Source organism: Megascapheus bottae, chromosome 24 (genome assembly GCF_031878675.1).
Source record: "Megascapheus bottae isolate mThoBot1 chromosome 24, mThoBot2.hap1, whole genome shotgun sequence".
NCBI lineage: Eukaryota > Metazoa > Chordata > Mammalia > Rodentia > Geomyidae > Megascapheus > Megascapheus bottae.
In genome coordinates this window covers 103,634-126,662 of record NC_143532.1, presented here as the reverse complement: position 1 = coordinate 126,662, position 23,029 = coordinate 103,634, and the positions used below count along the sequence as shown (strand labels likewise).

At 46.8% G+C, this 23,029-nt stretch overlaps 1 pseudogene across 1 annotated transcript; it reads left to right on the top strand.

Moving 5' to 3' along the window:
* Positions 1-12,538: 12,538 nt before the first annotated feature.
* Positions 12,539-21,025, top strand: LOC150046721 (mitochondrial inner membrane m-AAA protease component AFG3L1-like; annotated as a pseudogene). Its single transcript, XR_016539518.1, has 7 exons — positions 12,539-12,808; positions 13,700-13,826; positions 16,710-16,820; positions 19,342-19,457; positions 19,941-20,141; positions 20,225-20,416; positions 20,595-21,025. The product of XR_016539518.1 is annotated as a mitochondrial inner membrane m-AAA protease component AFG3L1-like (transcript).
* The last annotated feature ends 2,004 nt before the right edge of the window (positions 21,026-23,029 follow it).

The following is a 23,029-nucleotide window of genomic DNA, read 5'->3' as shown; positions in this document are numbered from 1 at the left end:
AATATGATCTGGTTTGGGTGTGCAATACCATTAATTGGTATCAGACAGACTAAGACTGAGCCTGCTCTCATAACATGTAAAGACATGGCCTGATTACTCTGTCTCTATCTGAGGTCTCGTGATTCCAGAAGCATTTGCACCGTGCCTCTCTTCTTTCTCTTTGCCTCTCTCTTTTTCCTTCCTCTATTTTCCTATTAATTTTTTTTCTGAACTTCAACAGATTATAAAAGGTAATTACAACTGAATTTGTCCATCTAATTGTCCAGTGGCTTTTTGTTTTGTTCTGTGCTAGTAATGGGGCTTGAACTCAGGGCCTCATGCTCTATGCTTAGGTTTTTCACTCAAGGCTGGCTGGCCCTCTACCACTTGAATCACAGTTCCACTTTTGCCTTTTTGTTGGAGATAAGAGTCTAGGATTTGTCTTCCCCAGGTTGGCTTTAAACCATGATCTCAGCTTCCTGAGTAGCTAGGATTAGAGATGTGAGCCACCAGCACCTGGCTCTCTCATGCTTTTTGTTCAGTCATTTCCTTTTTTTTTTTTTCTTATTGTGTAAACCAATGGGCTTTATGATTTTCATACCTACATATAATGTACTTTGATCATATTCATCTCCCATTACTGTCTCTTATCTCGCTACTGACCCTATTCCTTCTTCCTTCTACTTTCATATCTATTTTTAATAAATCTAGAATCTGACATAATTGAATAGAACTTTTGTTTTCCCCTGATGATACGACAGTTTGAACTCAGAGCCTCATGATTGCTTGGCTGGCACTTTACCACTTGAGCTACACTTCCACCTCTGATTTTTACTGGTTCTTTTGGAGGGTCTTGTAGACTTTTCTGCTCAGACTTCTTTCATACTGTGATCCTATCAGCTTCTTGTGTAGCTAAAATGAAAAGTATAAACCACCGTATTTGGCCTGAATAGAGGTTTCTACTGAATAGACTTCAGGTAAACCATCAATACCCCTTTCAAGTTGGATTCAAAGTTGAATGGAGATTGGGAATGTGGCTTAGTGGTAGAGTGCTTGCCTAGCATGCATGAAGCTCTGTGTTTGATTCCTTCGTACCATATAAACAGAAAAAAGCTGGAATTAGCATTGTGAGACTATGAAGTGGTAGTGTTAGCTTTGAGTAAAAGAACTCAGGGATGGTGCCCAAGCCCAGATTTCAAACCCCAAGGCTGGCAAAAAAAAAAAAAGTTGAATGGGCATGGTGGAGCACGTTGGAAATCCCAGAACTTGGAAAGTAAGGCAGAATATTCACCAGTTTAAAGATAGCTTTGCTACATAGGGAGACTCTAAAAAACAAAAATTATAAAGCTGATAAAATAATATACTGTGACTCTATGTCTTTCTCTGTACTGGCCCACACATAGACAATGGGAGGTAAGTCTATGTAGGGCAATGTGGGGGGGGGTGTTTGGGGTGCTGGTATATCTAGGAGGATGTAATAGTTCCCCCTTTTAGGTTTTAAGTTTTTGTTTTTGTTTTTCAGCATTTTCATTTTGGCAAATTTAGATTTATAGAAAAATTGTGAAAACTGCATTGCTCATCTCCTGGATTCTCTATATGTTAACATGTTGCTGTACTTGCTTTATTCTTTTTTTTTTTTTTTTTTTTTTTTTTGCCAGTCCTGGGCTTGAGCTCAGGGTCTGAGCACTGTCCTTGGACTTTCTCAAGGCTAGAGCTCTACCACTTGAGCCTCAGCACCACTTCTGGCTTTTTTTCTAAGTAGGTGGTACCAAGGAATCGAACCTGGGTCTTTGTGCATGCTAGGCAAGCACTCTACCGCTAGGCCAAACTCCTGGCCCCCTACTTTATTCTTTTTTATGTATATTCTCCAAAAATTTGATGTTCACCATTCAGACACTGCCTCTTTACTTACTACTTTACTTTTATTGATTATGTTCCAGTATTGAGGATTGAACCCTTGCTAGACAAGCCATCTACTACTTGAACCATGTCCCTAACACTTTTGTTTTTATTTTGCTTTTCTGAGATAAGGTCTCACTAACTTGTGAAGGCTGGTCTTGAATTCCTGCCTGATTCCTGAGTAGCTGGAATTACAGGCATTAATCATTATACAGGGCGATCCCTTTGTTTCTAAATGCTTATGGGTATTCTTTACTTTAAAGGGATGTTGTGGCTCACACCTGTTATCCTGGCTACTCAGGAGGCTGAGATCTGAGGATCAAGGTTCAAAGCCATCCCCAAGCATGGGTGAGACTCTTATCTCCAATCAACCACCAGAAAATGGAAAGTGGCCCTTTGGCTCAAGGGGTAGGGTGGTAGCCTTGAGCTGAAGAGCTCTGGGATAGCACCCAGGCCCAGAGTTCAAGGGCCACAATGATGACCAAAGAAAACGAAAAAGATGTGGGGTGTGTGTGCGCATGTATGTGCATGTGTGTTGGTCCTGGAGCTTGAACTAAGAGCCTGGTTGTTCTTCAGTTTTTTCACTCAAGGCTGGCACTCTACCAATTGAGCTACAGCTCCACTTCTGGATTTCTGGTGGTTAATTGGAGATAAGAGCCACATGGACTTTTTTGCTTGGGCTCGCTTCAAATAGCAGTCCTCAGATTTTAGCCTTCTGAGTAGCTGGGATTACAGACATGAGCCACTAGTACCTGGCAAAATATCTTCTTTCATGGCCACATTGCAACTATCAAAGAAAACTACATGTGGAATGACTTACCTGAGTATATGTATTTTCTTTTATTAGAGATGCCTCTTCAGGGCACAACCTTTAAATGTGAGTACTTGGAAGTGGAGATGTGGCTTAAGTGTTAGAACACTGGTCTTGAGCAAAAAAGTTATACAAGAACTTGAGGCCCTGAGTCCAATCCTAATACTAGCAAACACATGCACAATTTAGCAGTTAAAATGTGGTTGTTGGCTCATATTTTCTTAGTGTCAACTGCCCCTCCTTAAGTGTACCATTTTGCATTTTCATTACCAACTTGTCAGTTAATTTTCTGGTGGCAGTACTGGGGTTTGAGATCAAGGTCTCATGCTTGCTAGTCAGGTTTTATACCACTGAGTCATCCCCCAGCCCATATCAAAGTTCTTGCTACTCCATAGCCTCACCAACAGAATGTGTTGTCATGTTTATTATGCATATGTATGTGTGTATGTGTGTGTTATCCTGGGCCTTGAACACAGTGTTTCTGCTTGGTAGGCAGGGGCTATTGTCACTTGAACTGTGGACCTAACCATTTTTTGTGTCCATTATTATTATTTTTTTGTTCGGTCGTGGGGCTTGAACTCTGGGCCTGGGCTCTGTCCCTGAGCACTTCAACTCAAGGCTAATGCTCTACCACTTGAGCCAGTGCCACTGAATGTGTCTGGTGGTTGACTGAAGAGTCTCACCGAACTTTGTGTCTGGGTTGGCTTTGAACTGAGATTCTCAGCTCTCAGCCTCCCGAGTACCTGAGTAGCTAGGATTACAGGTGTGAGCCACTGGTGCCCAGCTTGCTTCCATTGTTTTTTGGGTAGGGTCTTGCTTTTTGCTAGGGCTTGACCATGATTCTAAAATGATAGAATGCTACCATGTAAAAGCTCAGGGACAGTGCCTGAGCTCAGGGACAGGCCTAGGGTTTAAGCCCCGTAACTAGCTGATGTGTGCGTGTGTGCGCACGTGTGCACGCGTGTGCGCGCATGTGTGTGCATGCATGCATGCATGTGTGTATATACACACAGAGGCATTTATTGCCAGTAATGGTATGATGTATATCTGCTATCTCAACTACTCAGGAGGCTGAAGCCAGAAGATTGCTTGAGCTTGAAGTTCAGGGTTAGCTGGGCAGCATAGCTAGATTTCATCTCTAAAAGAGGAAAAAAATAAACATTTTCCCATGTGTTTTTGTAGTACTTACATGATTAAATTTAGATTCCTGGTCAGTTTAGCATTTATTCTTACATGTAGTATGGATTTCAATTTTATCTTTCTCTAAATCAATACACAGTCATTTGATTATCACACTGTTTCACTTACAGGACTTTGTAGAGATCCCTAGTGTCTGGAAAGGCTAGTCTCACCTGTGTAATTTCTCTCTATTTATTTTTGTTAGTCCTGGGGTTAAAACTCTGGACCAGGGCTTGGTGAGCATTTTTGCTCAAGGTTAGGGCTCTACCTCTTGAACCCCAGCTCCATTTCCATTTTTTTTTGTGGTTAATTGGATATAAAAGTCTCACAGTTTTTCCTTCTTTGGCTGGCTTCAAACTCTGATCCTCAGATCTCAGCCTCCTGCCTAGCTAGATTTATAGGCATGAATCACTGATATCCAGGCACAATTTTTTGTCTTTAAATTTTTTTTTATTACTGGGGCGAGGAGTGTAGACTAGTGATAGAGTGTTTGCTTGCCTAGCATGCATGAAGCCCTGGGTTTGATTCCTTACTGCCACATACGCAGAAAAAGCTAGAAATGGCACTGTGGCTGAAGTGGCAAAACACCAGCCCTAAGCAAAAAATGTCCAAGGACAGTGCTCAGGCCCTGAGTCCAAGCCCCAGAACTGGCCAAAAAAAAAAAAAGTTTTTCTTTTATTGGTAGCTGGTGGCTCATACTTGTAATCCTAGCCACTCAGGAGTCTGAGATCTGAGGATCATGGTTCAAAACCAACCCAGGCAGGAAAGGCCCAGAAAACCAGAAGTGGTTGAGTCACAGAAAACTGTGACTCAAACTGGTAGAGCTCAGAGATAATGCCCATGGCCTGAGTTAAAGCCCTATAACTAACAACAAAATTTGCTAGCAGGGCACTCTAATCCCAGCTACTCAAGAGGCTGATAGCTGATGATCATAGCTCAAGGCTAGCCTGGGAAGAAAAGTCTATAAGACTGTTAATTCCAATTAACCAGCAAAAAGCTGGAAGTGGAGGGTGTGGCTCAAATGGTAGATTGTTAGCTTTGAGGGAAAAGGGCCAATAAGAACATGAGGACAGCCCCAAAGGGAGAAAGGCTTCCTGTTGTCTGTCTCTTCTTGTATGTGATCATTTTTTTTTTTGCATTTTTTATTGTAATTAGTAAAAGGGTTACATGATATTTGCCAGATAGAAGGTGCATTACTTCACGTACATTGATACCCTTTCACATGTCTTGGAATATGTGATCTTTTAAAAGCATGGATTTAGTTTAAATAAATTTTGATGGCAGAAGGGGATACTCCACTCTTGGTTATAGACTGAAACAAGCTAGAATCATTTCTCCATGGCCACTTCTCATTGCACAGTCCACAGTTCATTCATGAATTTTCTTTTTTTTTTTTTTTTTGCCAGTCCTGGGCTTGAGCTCAGGGCCTGAGCGCTGTTCTTGGACTTTCTCAAGGCTAGAACTCTACCACTTGAGCCTCAGCACCACTTCCTGCTTTTTTGTATATATGTGGTACCAAGGAATCAAACCCCGGTCTTTGTGCATGCTTGGCAAGCACTTTAACCACTAGGCCAAACTCCGGCCCTTTTTTTTTTTTTTTTTTTTTTTTGCCAGTCCTGGGCTTGAGCTCAGGGCCTGAGCACTGTCCTTGGACTTTCTCAAGGCTAGAGCTCTACCACTTGAGCCTCAGCACCACTTCCGGCTTTTTTCTATGTATGTGGTACCGAGGAATCGAACCCGGGTCTTCATGCATGCTAGGCAAGCACTTTAACCACTAGGCCAAACTCCCGGCCCCTCATGAATTTTCTTGACACTCAATTTCCATTTATCATTTGGGATGTTATCCCTAAGACTTTGCAAATTGGCCTCAAAAAGAAGGCTGCTGGCAATTCTCCTGTAGTCAATTGTGGTCTACTTTCCTCATCTTACAGACTGTTTCAGCTTCCTTATCCCTGTCCCAGCTGCACAACTGGTCCATCTCAGCCTCTCCAACCTCTTTGAGGATTACATTCTTGTCCAGAGTCATAATGTCTTTGATTGTGTAACAGTGTATCTCTTTTGTGTCTGGCTAAATCTTCCTCTACTTACTGTTGCTGTTGATGGTTTGAGCTCCTCTCAAGCTACTGAAACACTGTCCAAAGCATTCATGTTATAATTTCTCGAAAACATCTGGCCTGACCATAGTGTGTCACCACCATTCGTTACTTCTATATTATGCTCAAAGGTCTTTTCATTAGTGTGCTTCGAAGATTGAGGCTACATCTTGATCTGTGGATTGGATTGAGTCAGCAGAACTTTTGTGAATATACTACATTGTTGGAAAAGATTGCTCAAATTTATTGGGTGGCATGACATATTGTCTAGAATGAACAATGCTTTTTGTTGGTGAGACTACTCTTGGCATAGTATTTTTCAGTGGCAGGAGCAAAAAAAGTATGTGAACCATCTGTGAAAGATGCTCTGGTGGCTAAAGTTTTCTTGTTTGCATGTCAAATCATAGGTAAATTGTGTTTTTTAGTACCAGAAAGGGCTTCCACTTAAACTCAGCAGCATTTCCACCAAGAAGCAGCATGAAACGATCCCTGGATGACTTAAACCATGGCTCATTTTTCTGTTCTGTGGATACAAACCCTCCTTTAGGCATTCTCTTTCAATAAAGCTCAGTCTACATTTAAAATTGCTGGGAAGCTATATTCACCTTGTGCATTATGTGTGTGTGTGTGTGTGTGTGTGTGTGTGTGTGTGTGTGTGTGTGTGTGTGTGTATGTGTATGTATACAGGGCTCTCAAGGGAGTAACTACTTGTGAACTTGCCAGTTTTTTCCCCTCGATTATTTAGAATGGTTGCCATTGTAGAGACAGTAAGGCCTACGGTCCCTGTGTGTGTGTGTGTGTGTTGATACTGGGATACTGGGGCTTGTACTCAGGGCTAGGGTGCTGTCCTGGGGATTTTTCCTCTCAAGGCTGGCACTCTTCTGTTTTACCACTTGGAGCCACAGATCCACTTCTGGGAAACTGGACATAAGAGTCTCAAGGACTTCTTCCCCGCAGACTCCGAACCGGGATTCTCAGCTTCACCCACTGTGGTGGGTCTTAATGCTTCTAATTTGACGTCATTCTCTTGCACTAGAGACAGTCACATTTAAAAATCTTTCCCCAAATATTTTTGCTTCTGAAAATGCAAGTCACACTGGCCTCGGCGGCTTTAGGAAGGCTGTGGTGTGCTCCCGAGCAGACCTCGGGGAAGGGGAAAACACACTGACCCCCACACTGACCTCACACTGGCCTCATGCTGACCACACACTGGCCTCACGCTGACCTCACGCTGACCACACATTGAGCACACATTGACCTCACACTGGCCTCACGCTGACCTCACATTGACCACATACTGACCACACACTGGCCTCACGCTGATCTCACACTGACCACACATTGACCTTACACTGGCCTCATGCTGACCTCACACTGACCACACACTGGCCTCATGCTGACCTCACACTGGCCACACACTGACCACACTGGTCTCACACTGACCACACGCTGACCACACACTGGCCTCATGCTGACTTCACACTGGCCTCATGCTGACCACACTGACCACACACTGACCACACTGGCCTCACGCTGACCACATACTAACCACACACTGGCCTCACGCTGACCTCACTCTGACCACACACTGACCATACTGGCCTCACGCTGACCACACACTGACCTCACGCTGACCACACACTGGCCTCACGCTGGCCTCACGTTGACCGCACGCTGGCCTCACGTTGACCGCACGCTGGCCTCACGCTGACCACACGCTGGCCTCACGCTGACCACACACTGGCCTCACGCTGACCACACGCTGGCCACATGCTGACCGCAAACTGGCCACACGCTGGCCACACGCTGACCGCACACTGGTCTCACGCTGACCACACACTGGCCACACACTGACCACACACTGGCCTCACGCTGACCACATGCTGACCTCACGCTTACCGCACACTGGCCTCACGCTGAGCTCACGCTGACCTCACGCTGACCACACACTGGCCTCATGCTGACCGCACACTGGCCACACACTGGCCTCACGCTGACCGCACGCTGACCTCACGCTTACCGCACACTGGCTTCACGCTGACCACACACTGACCTCACGCTGACCACACACTGGCCTCACGCTGACCACACACTGGCCTCATGCTGACCGCACACTGGCCACACGCTGGCCTCACGCTGACCGCACACGGGCCACACGCTGACCGCACACTGGCCACACGCTGGCCTCATGCTGACCGCACACTGGCCTCATGCTGACCGCACACTGGCCACACACTGGCCTCACGCTGACCACACACTGGCCTCATGCTGACCGCACACTGGCCACACGCTGACCGCACACTGGCCACACGCTGACCTCACGCTGACCCCACACTGGTCTCACGCTGACCTCACGCTGACCTCGCACTGGTGTCGTTTTCTGAGGCTCCCGAGGATACCGGTAGCCAAACCAAAGCTCAGGAAGCAGAGCACTGCGGCAACACGCCTGGTTCCTTTATCCTCCCAGCTCCTCCAGGGGACTCGGCGGGGCGGGGCGGGGCGGAGCAGGGTCAGGAGGGGCGGGGCGGGTGGAGACTTGACACCCAAGGAGGACCCCTCGACGTAGGTGTCTTGGGAGACGCCTGCAGGCTCTGGGCGTCCACGGGCGTTCCTGCCAAGTCTGCTACTGGAGTGCGCGCGCGTAAGGCAGAACGACAAGCAATCAAGCCCTTAAGTGGACACCTAAACAAGGCCCCGACCCAGGGGTGCGGCTCTGCTGCACACGTGCAAGTCCTGCCGGGCCCCTCGAGTACGGGGGTGGGGCGCACTGTGACTCGTAAGGTGCGCATGCGCCCCCGGAAGGCGCGAGGTTGGGGAGGACGTGTCGCCCTGCCTGTAGGCGGCCGCTCGCCGTGCTGTGGCGATGCGGTGGCAGCACCGGCAGCAGTGGGACAGTCGGGACCCACATAAGGACGCAAGGCACCGCCTGGCAGGTGAGCGGGAGACGTAGCTCGACCTGGCTGAGCGGAGGGGCGAGGGGCTGTGCTTGGTACCGCGGTGACGCTATCGGTCCGCGCCAGCCGGGTTGAAGCGGCCACTTCCGGATCTCAGCCTTCGGCGCTGCGGTGACGCCATCCATCCGCGCCAGCCGGGTTGAAGCGGCCACTTCCGGGTCTCAGCCTTCGGCGCTGCGGTGACGCCATCCGTCCGCGCCAGCCGGGTTGAAGCGGCCACTTCCGGGTCTCAGCCTTCGGCGCTGCGGTGACGCCATTCGTCCGCGCCAGCCGGGTTGAAGCGGCCACTTCCGGGTCTCAGCCTTGGGCATGGCTGCGACCGCTAGCTGCCTTCCGCGAGGTGTGGTGCTTTCTGCGGTGCCGTGCCGCCTCCCGTGGCGCGCGCCGCCCGCCGCCGGTGCCGTGGCCCCCTGAGCGCCCGCCGTTGCTCTCCCTCTGTCTTCCCTGTCTCCTGGTCCCGCTGTGTCCCTTGTTTGCACACGCCTGTCCCCAAGCGCGCTGATCGGGTTCTGGCAGCCTCTCCAGTTATCTCCGGAGCCGGATCTTGAGGGGTTTTCCTTTGAATTTCTCTCCTCCTCGGAGCCCTGGGTTCTCAGACCCCAGCGGCAGTGAAGCGCGTCTGACAAATCTGAGGCTTACACCTGATTCACCACCCATCCCTGTGTGTGGCTCAAGTGGTAGAGAGCCACCCTTGAGTGAAAAACACTCAAGAACAGGATGAAGGCCCAGTAAACCCCAGACTCCGTTTAAGGTGATGACCCCGCAAACTAACCCTGGTTTCATAACCATCAAATATGTGCTTATCAAAGTTTCACAAGGTTTCTCAAAAGTAAGCTTGCTAACCAGTTTCACGAGGAGGCAGAAAAGAACAAAAACAGGGAAGAACAGTTTGTACGGAACACGTCTGTGGCTTTGGTCCGAAACTTCTGTCCCTGCTTACTTAAGCAGCCGTTTGTGGTTTGTGGTTTAAAAAGACCGTGTGAGACGTGACTATTAACTCCTCCCAGCCTCGCTGCGTCGAGGGCCTGAGGACCAGGTCCTGCCTGGCCTGGATCTCGCAATAAAACCTTGCTGATTGCATTTCGGGCACCTCGATCTCTGTGGTCTTCTTTGGGGGACCCTCCTCTGGGCACAACATTTGGGGGCTTGTCCTGGATCCCCCAGGAGCCCCACCCGAACCCTCTGGAGCCCGAAAGGTTTGTTGCCTTCTGACCGGTAAGAGCGCTCACTTGCCTACTTCCCGTCTGTGTCTGTGTCATTGTCCTTTTACTTTCGTTTTGTAGCGGTTGGTAGGCTCTCACTAGGGCAGACGTGTCTGGACAGTGACCCTGGAGGGAACGGGAGACTTCCCGATCCCCACTTTGGGCAGGGGTCTTCTGGACCCTAAGCAGAGGTGTCCGTCTGGTTTGATGACACTCCCCAGGGAGGGGAGGAAGGAGTCTCTCTGATTCCTCTTCGCACCAAGTGTATTTGGGCAGCTTCCAATCATGAGGAGGCGCCGTTTGGAAACAAAACCCAGGGACTTTCTGTCAAATTTGTTTGTCTAAACTTGTTTGTACTTTTTTGTATTATGTGTGGTTTTGGTTTGACTATATTTTTTGAGATGGGAAATACTGCTTCTACTCCCCTTGATTTAACTTTTGCTCATTGGCAGGATATACTGGAGACCGCCAGCAACAACAGTGTAATCATTAAGAAAAAGAAATGGGTCACATTCTGTTCCACTGAGTGGCCCATGTTCAATGTTGAATGGCCGGCTAGTGGCTCCTCTGATTTAGACACCATCCGAAAGGTTCAGGAAATTACCGTCTGCCCCGGAACAGGACACCCTGATTAAATCCCATATATAATATGGAGAGGATTGATAGAGAAAGGGGGGAACCCTACGCCTGGGTTAAGTCATTTTTGCCTCCACAGGTGTCTAATTCAACTGTTCTGGCCACTCGGACCAAGAGATCACACATTCGTGCTCCCATTCTCCAAGGAGGCACTAGCCTCCTTGGAAAATGGGCTGAACTCTTTCCCCCTCCCTATGGCCCCCTACAGGTTCCAATAGCTCTGGAGGAACCCGCAGCCCCAAGTTCACAGGGCTCAGATGAGGGCCCAGCTCCCTCCACCTGGAGTTATTTTTTTTTTTATTTTTTATTTTTTTGCCAGTCCTGGGCTTGAGTTCAGGGCCTGAGCACTGTCCTTGGACTTTCTCAAGGCTAGAGCTCTACCACTTGAGCCTCAGCACCACTTCCGGCTTTTTTCTATATGTGGTACCGAGGAATCGAACCCGGGTCTTCATGCATGCTAGGCAAGCACTTTAACCACTAGGCCAAACTCCTGGCCCCTCCACCTGGAGTTCTATACTGCTGGCCTTGTCTGTAAGTATTCAACTTCATAAGTATTACCTTGGCACAAAGTCATGTGATTCCCTACTAGTTTTTGTCTCTTCCAGCAAGACTCCCAATTGTTCCTTTCCTGAGGAAGGCTGCACTTAGGCAGACATGGACGGTGTTCAGTTTCTAATCACCTGAAACAGCAGGTGAGATGGGTGCATTCTCCTGCCTTCTAGCAGGAAGTGAGTTGCCTGGAGTGAAAACCTCCTTGCTTTGAGGTGGGAGAATAGGTCGATGTTGCATAGAGGATGGAGTGAACACTGCTTTGCTCTTTAAGAAGCATCGCCATTGTCCTGCCACCCCAGAGTAATTCTAGGCAAGACTGTGCCTTCATAGGATGTGTCTAGGTGTTTATGCTAGTTTTTGTACTTGGAAAAGATACCACTGATCCTTTGGAAAATTTTATTATCTCTTTGGTTTCAAGTTTGTATTGAGATCCCTTATACCGTCCCAGGTTTTAATTTTGTCAGGAGAAGGTATATGATTAGCTTGCAGTTGTACTTAGCTGTGGTCTATCATGGTGAAAGGACATGAAGTAAAACTAGCCAAAGGGGACAGCACACAGGGAGACCTGATATAGCTGTTGAAATTACCCATCCCCAGTAATGAGCTGTGACAGTATATGTTAGGGTAGTGTTAATCAGAAAGCTCATAACAGACCCAGTTTCCCTATGTTTTCCCTGGGAGCTGATCATTGACGGTACCCTCTGTTTGGCACAGATCATGTTCCAGTGTCAGAGACACGTCTGTGCCTGCTCCAGTCATTCTCAGAAGTAGACCTTTTTGGGGAACATCTTATACCTGATGTCAGAGACATTTCCATACCTGCTCACATAGTTTATTGACTTTAGTACCCAACATAATTAGGTTATTGCTGTGCTCTCTTCTGGAGAGCAAACCGTGGTGAGGAGAGGGATGTGGACACCTAGCCAATGTCGTTGTCCCTTTCCCATAGATGAGTTTCCCTGTTCTCTGCATAGTCCCTTATCTGTCTCATCTAGCTATTTTCCCTGGATCCTGCAAGCCTACTAAGAACTTGGGTGGTTGGAACCATTGAACACTGAAGGAGCAGAGAAAGTGCCATGTGATGTAAGGCTAGTAAGAACCATTTGTGTATCAGGATGAAGGATGTGCCCTGGGACTCATCTGTTACCCTAGTCCCAGGCTGTAAAGTTCCACATCAGCCACAGAAGGTCTGATTTCCTTCTGTGAACCAGAATCAGGCCTCTGTGAGTTGAATCTTCCTGGGCCAGAGCAGTTGGGCAGTGTCTCATGCCTGCTTTATGATCTCTGAAGTAGGGTCAGCACAAGGTAGGTGGAGCTGATATGAGCCCTGACCTGGCATATACAGAGAGATATTGGTACCTGCTTGGGCTTTCAGATTTACCTGCTTTTTATTGTTCAGGGTTTAATTCTACCACCAATGTGGTGGTGCTGGCACCAACCGCCCTGACATCCTTGACCTAGATTTGACAAGGCCTGGCCGGTTTGATCATCAGATATACATTGGTGAGTACATTTTGCTTAGGTACTCATGTTTGGGCCCCAATTTCTGGGATTAAAAGTTTGAAAAGAACATTGGTTATGAGTTTCTGGGAGATTTTGATAGGACTTTTGAAGTAAACAACATTGTGAGAATATGGAGATCCCTGAACTACCCATGTTGCTACTGGGCTCTACAGTTGAGTTCTGTCACAATATTACTGCAGTGCATAGCTGTGGGAATGAAGCAGCAGATGTTTCCTCCAGGTTTTATTTCCATACAGTTTTTTTTTTTTTTTTTTTTTTTTTGGTTGGTCATGGGGCTGAAACTCTACACCTGGGCACTGTCCCTGAGCTCTTCAGCTCAAGGCTACTGCCCTACCCCTGAAGCCACAGCACCAGTTCCTGTTTTCAAGTGGAGAGGTGTCTCATGGTCTTTAGTGCCTAAAGGCTCGGGTTGACTTTGAACCACAATCCTTAGACCTCAGCTTCCTGAGTAGCTAGGATTATACACATGAGCCACTGTATCTGGCTTTCATACAGTATTATAGAAACTTGATGATTTAGAATTTGTCCCTTCTCCTTGTTGGTCTTTCCCTGATGTTTTTCCATCAGAACACCTTGGTCCTATGTGAATAACCCGTGCTGTTCAAAGCAGTGCTGTTTTGCTTGCTCTTGGTTCTCATGGTCCTAGGAGTGGACTTTATATTGGTTAAGTTGTTAGGAAGTGTTTTAATGTGCTACAGAACTCAGCTTATGTGCACTTTGGCCTGGATTGCCATTGAGCCCTGACTCTGGTCAGGTAGTGGTCAGGTAGTACTCTGCTATTTGTCCTTGTAGTTTTCCAAAGCGGTGGTACTAAAGGATGACACCCTGTTTTAAAGTCCTACAGAGCACAGATCTTGTGTGTTTCATTAGGTCCCCCTGACATCAAAGGTAGGTCCTCCATCTTCAAAGGTCCATCTACATCCACTCAGATTGGATGAGACCCTCAGTAAGGATGTCCTAGCGCAGAAGCTGGCAGCTCACACTCCAGGTTTCACTGGTAAGTTGTGCTCCTTACCTTAACAGGAGCTGAAGATACTTAGTTGTCTGTAATTGGTATGTGATTGCTGTGCCTACCCATTTGGTCCTGGTAAATGTCTACCTTGTAGAACTTTGAGCCTCCTGAAATGTTTCAAAGGCCTCAGAGACCTTAGCTCATAGTCCTTTTTTTCTGTCCGTCTGTCTGTCTGTCTGTCTGTCTGTCTGTCTGTCTCTTTCTTTTTCTCTCTCTCTTTCTCTCTGGTTGAAACTGTTTGATTTTAGGGCCTTGCACCTGCTCAGCTGGCATTCTACTACTTGAGCCACACCTCCAACTCCTAAAGTCTATTTGTACCCATTGGATTTTCTGGTGTTTTCTTGTTTTTATGTTTTTATTTTCCTTGCCAGGCTAGTACTCTACCACTTGAGCCACAGATCTATTTCTGGGGGGTTTTTTTGGTGCTTAATTTGAGATAAGCATCTCACACACTTTCCTGCCAGTCTGTCTTTGAACCATGAGCCTCAGATCTCAGCCTCCTGAGTAGCTAGGATTACAGGTGTGAGCCACCAGCACATAGCCCTTCTCTTTTTCTTATATCCAGCATTAGATATATCCATATTTATCCAGTATACCCATGATTGGAGATAATCTCATGGGGACTTTTCTTCCCAGGCTGGCTTCAAACCACAAGCTTCACATCTCAGCCTTCTAAGTAGCTAGGATTACAGGTGTGAACAACTAGCACCTGGCGTCCTTTTTAATTTTTTTCAATGTTAGAGCCCAGAACCTCATGCCAAGCGCTCTACCAATGAGCCCCATTCAAGCCCTCTCTCTCCTTCAGTTTTGTTTAAAATTATAATTTGCATAAATTAATTGCACCAAGGGTTTGTGATATTTACATACATGTACATGATGAACTTTGATCAAATTTGCCCCATCTATATCCCTCTTCTTGCATGTGTGCAGTACTGGGTTTTGAACTAAGGGACGCATGCTTGCTAAACAGGTACTGTACGCTAACCCGTAGCTCAGGCCTGCTTTTTGCCAATGAATTTTTGAGTTAAGATCTCTCTTTGTGCCAAGTGCATGCTTGGACTGCATTATGCCTATATGAAGTATCCCATCATTTTTGGGATGATTTTCTGCCGTGGTTGGCCTGGAACTGCAATCATCCTAATATCTCTACTGCGGTTAGAATAGTTTCATAACTTGCATGTAAATAGACTCCTGAACTCTGCAAGGACAGATAACAAAGAACAGGAAGAACATTCTGAACAGGAGATTGAGATCCTTCACATGCTAGCCTGGAAAGAACACATCATTCATCACTGTTCCACAGACACAGGTAAACTTCTGTATGACTACAACCAGCCCAGTGTTGGGCCGGAAACTGCATGGAGCCAGGGCAATAAGGTTCCACGGTAGAAAGACCCGTGGGCAGTAGTAGTAGGTCACTATAGGTCAGAGTTCCTGTGAATGACTCAATACAGTGACCGTGAGGCACCAGTGACTCCTGAAGGGCTGTTTAGGAGGGATATGTACATCAGGAAGCCATTTTAAAGGTCCCACCCACTCAGAGGGTTCAGACCATTCTGGTAAGCAAATAAACATGCTAGGAATTAGAGAGTGGGTTCTTAGTAGAAAAACAAGTAAAAGAATTGCTCCTGCTAGGAGCTCAAACTCTGACTACAGATTAATATAACTCATCCCTACCTCAAGTGCTGTTTTGGACCTGCCACAAGTCGGAACAGAATTAAAACAGAAAATCAGGGCCGGGAGTTTGGCCTAGTGGTAGAGTGCTTGCCTACCATGCACCACATGGGTTCGATTCCTCGGTACCACATACACAGAAGAAAGCCAGAAGTGGTGCTGTGGCTCAAGTGGTAGAGTGCTAGCCTTGAGAAAGCCCAAGGACAGTGCTGAGGCCCTGAGTTTAAGCCCTAGGACTGGCAAAAAAAAAAAATAATAATAAAAATAAATGCTAGATTTGGGCTGGGAATGTGGCTTACTAATAGAGTGCTTGCCTACCATGTAAGAAGACCTGGGTTCCATTCCTCGGTACCACATACATAGAAAAAGCTGGAAATGGTGCTGTGGCTTATGTGGTAGAGTGCTATGCTTAAAAAAGCCCAGGGACAGTGCCCAGGCCCTGAGTTCAAGCAGCAGGATTGGCCAAAAAAAAAAAAAAAAGAGTCTTAATGGAGGATGGCTCACATTTGTAATCCTAGCTACTTAGGAGGCTGAGATCTGAGGAGCCTGATTCAAAGCCAGCCCAGGCACTAAAGTCTGCGAGACTCTTATCTCTAGTTAACCTCCAGAAAACCGGAAGTAGGGCTGTGGCTCAGAGGTAGGATGGTAGCATTGAGCTGAAGAGCTTAGGGCCAACGCCCAGGCCCAGAGTTCAAGCCCCACGATCTACCAAAAAAAAGTCTCAATGGCCTTTCCTGCCTGAGCTGATTTCAAACCGCAATCCTCAGAACTCAGCCTCCTGAATAGCTAGGATCCCTAAGCTCCCAGCACCTGGTACTACTCTATACTTTGAAGAGAATTGGAAGTGAATATTCAGATTTCTGCATACATGTACATAGCGTGTTTGATTTTTTTTTCTTTAGCTTTTCTGCTGGGCTTAAACTCAGGGCTTTTCTTGCTAGATTGTGGCAATCATTAACATTTGTAGAAAAAAATCAGTATTCATTAATGCTATGTGAATTATTGCTCAGTAAAGTTGTGTAACCAGAAAATCTGGCTAAAACTAATGTTGGAGCAGTTCCTTCCTCTTTCCCTCTGGTTCTCTGCTGAAGTTTATATAAAATTCTGCTAGAGATTTCCCCTTCAGCAAACTGACGTGGTACAACTCTGGTGTTCAGGAGTACTAAATTGACTCCTTTTCTTTTCCTGGGTCAGGTGCAGATATTTCTAATGTGTGCAATGAAGCAACCCTGATTGCGGCCCGCCACCTGAGCTCTTCTGTCCAGGAGCAGTACTTTGAGCAAGCCATGGAAAGGGTCATTGGAGGTAAGGTTGTAGCCCACGGAGAGGAAAGGCATGTTGGAGTGGCCCAGTCTCACTTTTGCCATGGAAACATGATCAGTATTCCAAACCAAAATTTGGGAGCAGTCACTCCCAGCAGTTTTTGGTGCCTTGTAAGAGTTATATGTAGTCCATTCAAGGGCCTTAGGAAAACAAGAGAGTTAGGGTTGGCTGTGTAAAGAAAGGGAATTCTCCAAAGGGAGAGAGGGAAGGAAGGGAACTGGGGCTACTCAGGAGGCTGAGAGTTGAGGATCTTGGTTCACAGCCATCCCAGGCATGAAAGTCTGTGAGACTCTTATGTCCAATTAACCACCAGAAAACCGGAAGTGGTGCTCTGGCCTTGAGCTGAAGAGCTCAGGGACAGCACCCAGACCCAGACTGTAAGCTCCAAGACTGACCAAAAAAAAAAGAATGAGCGTGATTGAACTTTCATTTTGGTGGTACTGGTGTTTGAGCTTATGTTCAGTAGGTGCCACTACTGGGTCTTGAACTCAAGGCCTAGGCACTGTCCTTGATCTTCTTTTGCTCAAGGTTAGCACTCTATCACTTGAGCCACAGCACCACTTCCAACTTTTTCTGTGTATGTGGTACGTAGAAATTGAACCCAGGGCTTCATGCATTCTAGGCAAGCACTCTACCACTAAGCCACATTCCCAGCCCCCCTGCTAGTACTTCTTCTTCTTTTTTTTTTTTGCCAGTCCTGGGCTTGAGCTCAGGGCCTGAGCACTGTCCTTGGACTTTCTCAAGGCTAGAGCTCTACCACTTGAGCCTCAGCATCACTTCTGGCTTTTTTCTATATATGTGGTACCGAGGAATACAACCCGGGTCTTCGTGCATGCTAGGCAAGCACTCTACCACTAGGCCAAACTCCTGGCCCACCCTGCTAGTACTTAAAAAAAAAAAATAAGGACCAGGAGTATAGCCTAGTGGTAGAGTGCTTGCCTAACATGCATGAAACACTGGGTTTGATTCCTCAGTACCACATACACAGAAAAAGCCAGAACTGGCACTGTGGCACAGGTGGCAGAGTGCTAGCCTTGAGTAAAAAGTGTCCAAGGACAGTGCCCAGGCCCTGAGTTTCACCCCCACAACTGGCAAATAAAATAAAATAAAAATATATATGTAATTTTATTAATATTAAGGTGTTGTACAAAAGGGTGACCATTTCATAAGTCAGGTAATTAATACTTTTTTTTTTTTTGCCAGTCTTGGACTTGAACTCAGTGTCTGAGCATTGTCCTTGGGTTTTTTTAAGGCTAGTGTTCTACCACTTGAGCCACAGCACCACTTCCAGCTTTTTCTATGTATGTGGTAGTGAGGAATCAAACCCAGGTCTTCATGAATGCTAGGCAAGCAGTCTACCAATAGGCAATACTCCTGGTCCATGAATACAATTCTTTTTGGACAATGTCAGCCCTTCTTTCACTTTTTCCTCCCCATCCCTGTCCACAAGTTGCATAATTCTTTTTGTTTTGTTTTGTGGTGGTACTGGGGTTTGAACTCAGGGCCTGGGCACTGTCCCTGAGTTTTTTTTTGCTCAAGGCTAACATTCTACCATTTGAGCCACAGCTCTGTTTCCAGCCATGTCTAGCTTCAAATCATGATCCTCAGATTTCAGTCTCCCAAGTAGCTGGGATTACAGGCATGTACCACAAATGCCCAGCTTACTTAGTCTCCTTTAGCTTAGCTATCTTCAGGTTCCTAGCTAGGCCAAATAGGAGGGACCTGGAATCTGTGGTGGGTTAGGGTCTCCTGCCACATCAGGAAATGTTAGATATTGTATTGGATGATCTAGGCTCCTTCTGTTGCTGTTCCTAAAGATGAGGTTTAGGCTGGTAATAGGCAATAGCTGACATCCAGCCTCACCTGAGCTTCAAACTTAGGTAGGCCAGAGGTAATCCTAGAGTTTAGTCTTTCAGTTTTTTGAAATAAAATATCTGGGGAAATAGATACAATGCTAACTCAGTTGCCCAGAGCAAAAGTCACCAGAACTTCTTGAGAGGAGAGCCAGCCATCTGGGGCTTTACTGAGCTGATTATTCATTCCGTGGTAGGCCGACATAGTTAAGCATATGCTGCTTGTTCTTGTCCTGTATCTTTTTGTAATCTGTGGTTAAGACACTGGGAGTTGTTCTTCTTTTGTCATGTTTGGGTATTGCTTCTTGTTATGCCACAGAAAATGATAGGTTCCTCTGACTCATATGTAGCTGTTTTATTGGCTTAAAGTATCCTTCTGAAGCACTGTATATGAGAGCTGTCTGAGTGGGTCATGGGCAGAGTGGATGAATGGGAAATCCTCTAGAGCTGGGAGATAGAATTTACTATAGAACATAAATCATCATGGAGCCAATGGGTCTTAACCCTTTCTTCCCTCTGATATATCATAAGAGATGGGCTTTTGGCTGAGCCTTTGGAATTGACAGTGTGACAGTAGATCCAAGCTTTCAGTCTATGAAGGGGTAGATTTTGAACCCTACCTCTTACTACCCTGGAAATGTGGTTTATAGGTCTTGAAAAGAAGACCCAGGTCCTACAGCCCAGTGAAAAGACAACTGTGGCTTACCATGAAGCTGGCCATGCAGTGGTAGCCTGGTTCTTGGAGCACACAGATCACCTGGTGAAGGTCAGTATTTCACACTGATTGGCCTTGCCAACTTCCAGGCTTGTTCAGGTGTCACCACATATGGGCACAGTATTTTTTTTTAACCGGTCCCAGAGCTTGAACTTAGGGTCTGAGTGCTGTCCTTGGGTTATTTCAAGGCTAGAACTACCCTTGAGCCACAGTACCACTTCCAGCTTTTTCTATGTATGTAGTACTGAGGAATTGAACCCAGGTTTTCATGCATGCGAGACAAGCACTCTACCACTAGGCCAAACTCCCAGCCCCAGGCATCGTATATTCACGGTCATGGGCCTTTACTTTTCAAGGATTATGTAGATCTGGAATTTGTCAAAGTTGCCTTTAAGAGCAAGGGGTGTTAGTTTCAAGCAGGGCTTTTCTTCCCTTCTACGCTTTTGAGCTGATCTTGAAGTCATCTCTTCTAGAGCTGGGCAAGGTGGGTCTGTATACACAGACCTGATGATGATGTCAGCTTCTGTCTTACAGGGATGGATCATCCCCTGGGGTTAGGGGCTTGGCTCTGCCCAGTATCTTCCCTGGGAGCAGTACCTACACACGAGGGAGCAGCTCTTGGACTGCATGTGCAAGATGCTAGGGGGCAGAGTGGCTGAGCATCTCTTCTTTGGACGAATCACCACAGGGGCTCAGGATGACTTGAGGAAGGTCACTCAAAGTGCCTATGCTCAGGTAAGGAACAGTTGTACCAGTGCATGGCCTCCAACAGCCATATATATCCTCTATGGCTCACTGGGGCTTCTCATGTACTTCAGATTGTGCAGTTTGGAATGAGTGAGAAGTTGGGCCAGGTGTCCTTTGACTTCCCCAGACAAGGTGAAGCTCTGGTAAAGCCTTCCAGCGAGGCAACTGCCCAACTCATTGATGAGGAAGTTCGGTGCCTCGCCAGCTCTGCTTATGGTCGGACCTTGGAACTCCTTACCCAGTGCTGGGAGCAAGTGGAGAAGGTGAGTTGCACCACCAGGGACATGAGTCATAGGTCAGTGTGATCAGGCCATACTCGTACTAGTGGGCCTGCTGAGGTTTAGGGCTGGCCTATGGCAGGGCCATTAAGCACAGCTCTGTGCTGGGCTTCAGTGCAAGCAGGCCCTTCCTAGTAGTTTAATGGGTAGCCATCTTTTTCAGGTGGGCAGGCGGCTCCTTGAGAAAGAAGTTGTAGAGAAGGCTGACATGGTGGAGTTATTGGGCCCTCGGCCCTTTGCAGAGGAGTTTGTGGAGGGCACTGGCAGTCTTGAGGAAGACACATCTCTTCCTGAGGTCCTACAGGACTGGAATCAGGAGCAGGAGGGGGTAGTGCTAAGCAGCACTTGCAGGAGAGCCCAGCATAGCCTATGCCAGGCAGCCTAGCTTGGGACTCAGGTGACCTCTAATACCTAAAGCCTTTCACTGCAACTGCTAGAATAACTGGAAAACAAATTAAAACAGATGAGCTCTCAGGAGACCCTGGACCCTGTTTGTTAAAGTTAGTTGCTAAAAGGAAGCACCTAAGCTAAACATAGATACCTGCAAAGTTTTGTTATGTTTTGTTTTGTTTTTGGTGGGTCATGGGGCTTGAACTTGGCCTGGGTGCTGTCCCTGAGCTCTTCAGCTCAAGGCTACTGCCCTACCCTCGGGCCTGGGTGTTGTCCCTGAGTTTTTCAGCTCAAGGCTACCCTTGAGCCAAGCCCTACTTCCCGTTTTCTAGGAGTTAATTGGAGATAAGAGTCTCAGGTCCTTTTGTGCCCCGGCTGGCTTTGAACCTTGATCCTCAGATCTCAGCCTCCTAAGTAGCTAGGATTACAGATGTGAGCCACTGTGTTCGGCTGATGCCTACAAAGTTGTCTGAAAAATTAAGAGCTGGCACTGGTGGTTCATTCCTGTGGTTGTAGCTATACAGGAAGCTGATACCTTGAGGATCATGATTTGAATCCAACTGGGGCAGAAAGCCCATGAGACTGTCTTCCATTAACCAATAAAAAGTTGAGCTGGAGGTTTGGCTTAAGTGGTGGTAGAGTGCCAGCCATGAACAAAAAAGTTCTGAGTTCAAACCTCAATATAATAATAATAATAATAATAATAATAAATAAAGTTGGGAAAAACAACCCACAAAACTGTCAGCTAATTGTCACAGGTAGACTAGGTTTTTAAAATTATTATTACTATTATTTTTGTAATACTAGGGTTTGAACTCAAGACTTTTACACATGTTAGGCTGGTGCTCTAACACTTAATCTATGCCTGCAGCCCTGCGTTTTGGTGGTTATTTTGGAGAGTCTTGTAAACTTGAAACTTTTCTGTCCAGGTTGGCCACTTACCACAATTCTATAGATTCTAATCTCCTAAGTAGCTAGGATAATAGGCATGAGCTATTAGTACCTGGCTTATTAGGCTTAGGCTCTTAGGTTCTTTGGATGAGAAGCTGACCAGTTCTTAAGAAGGTAATCTACGGCCGGGAATTTGGCCTAGTGGTTAAAGTGCTTACCTAGCATGCATGAGGACCCAGGTTCGATTCCTCGGTACCACATACATAGAAAAAAGCCGGAAGTGGTGGTGAGGCTCAAGTGGAAGAGCTCTAGCCTTGAGAAAGTCCAAGGACAGTGCTCAAGCCCTGAGCCCAAGCCCAGGACTGGCAAAAAAAAAAAAAAAAGAAGGTAACCTATTACCACTCTTGGCTAAGGATGGACTCAAAGGGCATCTATGACAGGGCACCAGTCCTATGTTGTTCTACTCACCTAGGAAATCTCTTGCTTTGGTAGTGAAGGAACTTACAGAAGGTGGGAAGGACCATGCTTTTCCCTGGCCTCAGAACACAGCACAGCTAAGTTTGGCAGCCTGGTCTATTTTTCTGTTTTGTTTTGGTGGGGCATGGGGCTTGAACTCAGCCAGGGCATTGTCCCTAAGCTCTTCAGCTTAAGGCTACCATCTTACCCTTGAGCCAAGCCCCACTTCCCGTTTTCTAGAAGTTAATTGGAGATAAGAGTCTCAGGTCGTTTTGTGCACAGGCTTTGAACCTTGATCCTCAGATCGCAGCTCCTGAGTAGCTAGGATGGCAGTTGTGAGCCACAGGAGAGAGCCACTGCGTCCGAATTTTTTTTTTTTTTCCAGTCCTGGAGACTGATTTCAGGGGCTAAGCACTGTCCTTAGGCTTTTTTTCAAGGCTAGAACTTTACCACTTGAGACATAGCACCACATCTGGCTTTTTTCTGTGTATGTGGTACCAAGGAGCCAAACCCGGGTCTTCGTGCATGCTAGGCAAGCACTCTACCACTAGGCCAAACTCCTAGCCCCTGGTTGGTATTTTGAACCTGCTTGCCTCCCATCTCCGAGGGGAAAGGAAGCGGAGAACGGTGTGCACAGAAGCCAGTACCTGCTGAGACTGTGACCCCTGCCATAGGGGCAGCTGCAGGCTTCTAGGCAGGCAGAAAGCAAGTCACACTTGGCTGTTCTACATTTCACAGGTGAGAAGCAAGTAGGCTTCGGACCTCTCTGTGGCTTCTGGGCCATGGAGCTCTGTTGGGAAGAACTTTCTCCCTGGGCTTATGTCACCTTTGTGGGCTACTATGAGCAATAATTTGATTAGA